We start from the raw sequence: 1,925 nt of genomic DNA, 5'->3' as shown, positions 1-1,925 counted from the left end.
TTTTTTGAGGTGGACCCCTGTGACTTCAATTCATCAAGAATTTCCGTAGTTTTTGGATTCTTTGTTCACTGTGGAGGCATGCAAGAAAAAACAGCTTTTTTTCACAAATTCAACTGATACACAAATGATCATTTTGTGGGTAAAGTATTCCTTTTACAGCGTTGCTTTAAGCATTTAAACAAGAAGTGTACGTCTTCTCACCGCAGACTGCCCACCTCTTCAAGCTAATTATTCTAGAGGCTGAGCTTTTGATTAAACATTCAAGTCATTGGTCCAAGTGACTGTCTGTGCTGTTCAATGAGGCACTGATCAATAATTAAAATCAACCTGAGCTGATATACTTCATGAAGTGCATCAGAGCTGTAATCAAGGCACTCCCAGTTCTCTGCTGTGGGCGTTACTGTGCTGTGCAGGACACAGAGCGGCCTTCAGTGCTTTTCAGGTCCACTGTATGTGGTCCTCCACCGTATCTTCAAGGATACTGTCAAAGTCCTTTAGCAATGCATTTTGTTGATTCATCATTAAAAGAGCAGGTCCGTTTTTCAAACCCAGGTCTCTGGATAACTCCTGGGGCCTTTTGGCTTTCCAAAACGGTTCCCAAATCCTGTAGAAGATGATGATGGTGTTATAAAAATCAGATGTAATTCTGCATAATATGTTTGCACACTGACATAGATGGAGGCCTACCAAATTTGAAGATTGAAGATGCAGCACTATACGGAGGAGGTGGTGTTTCAGATTGAGCAGGAGGAGGCGGAGGGGCAGTTTTAGCTGTGTATGTGAGTTTTAGACATGTTAGTTTTACTTTTCTTATAAACATCAGTGCATTTATTGAGCTACAATTTTAATTAGCATCACTTACGTTTTTGCTTGTGTCTAAAAAACAGACTCTGGACAAAAGAAACAAAAACAGAATTTAGTTATCTACAGTTCAAATTTTTTACTTTTAACTCTTTCAAGCTGTAGTTGGTAACTTTCTGATAAATAACTTTGTCATATTTGCTGAAACTGACCTCACAATCATACATGAAACAGATAATCTGCAGAAAAAAAATCATATTCCTCTGCCCTCTCTTTGTGCTCTTATGGCATTAATGCATGTGAGGAAAACAACCAATCAGAGCCAAGGAGTCTCTGACGCAACTGTCAACTGTCACTGACCGCAGGTCACTGCTGGTGACCTGCGGTCAGACTGTCAGACAGCACTGATAAAATACGAATCAAGATGCTGTGACTGCATTTTCTATTTCTCACCTCAAATGTTTTCTGAAACATATTTAACGGTACTGTTCAGCTGTAAAATGAGAACAATTGTGACCAGGCCCCCAGCTGGCCATTTTCATGCCCTTAGTGTAATTAAAATAAATATAAATAAATAATAGGAAAAGCAGAAGTATGCCATAGCTTCTATATAACCGAGGAAAAGTCACAAAACTTCCACTACAGGAGAACTATAGCACGGCCATTTCCCAGCAGTTGTGGGAGGCTCTGCAGAGGCACGTCTGCATTTCCTGGCTTCAAGGTCGTTATTTAGGTCACAGCTTCATCTGCACTGAAGCTGATGACAGCAAGACCACTGAGATGCCCCATAGTTGAACGCAGATATTTTTTAATGAGCTTAAGTTTAGAAAAATGAGCTTAAGTTTTGAAAAACTGACTATTAGCAACTAATACTAATGTATACTTAAAATTTAAATTACTGCAGCTGCTCTGTGCTCACTGAACCCTGGGACGGTGCAGCTTACGTTGTGTCTGAATGGGACTTAACTGGGACAGTTAGTGCATCATGTCTGATTATGATTAATGAGCATCACATTGAGCTGTTTCGGTGACCTATCAACACGTTCTCATCCCGAGTCGTCATGTAGAGTTTACATCATATGAAGCGCTGCTGCTTGTTACACTGTCTCATGATTTACCCTTGT

The 1,925-nt window shown here is 40.2% G+C and overlaps 1 long non-coding RNA gene across 1 annotated transcript; it reads right to left on the bottom strand.

Annotated features, from left to right (window-relative positions):
- Nucleotides 1-109: 109 nt before the first annotated feature.
- On the bottom strand, nucleotides 110-1,909 carry LOC121966058. The gene is made up of 3 exons (XR_006107556.1): nucleotides 863-1,909; nucleotides 688-771; nucleotides 110-604 (listed from the first exon to the last, which is right to left on the bottom strand). It is a non-coding gene; the product is annotated as an uncharacterized LOC121966058 (long non-coding RNA).
- Between the last annotated feature and the right edge of the window lie 16 nt (nucleotides 1,910-1,925).

The sequence above is a fragment of the Plectropomus leopardus genome, unplaced genomic scaffold (assembly GCF_008729295.1).
Source record: "Plectropomus leopardus isolate mb unplaced genomic scaffold, YSFRI_Pleo_2.0 unplaced_scaffold22945, whole genome shotgun sequence".
Taxonomy (NCBI): Eukaryota; Metazoa; Chordata; class Actinopteri; order Perciformes; family Serranidae; genus Plectropomus; species Plectropomus leopardus.
Note: the sequence above shows the minus strand (reverse complement) of the source record. Positions and strands in the feature narration are given on the sequence as shown.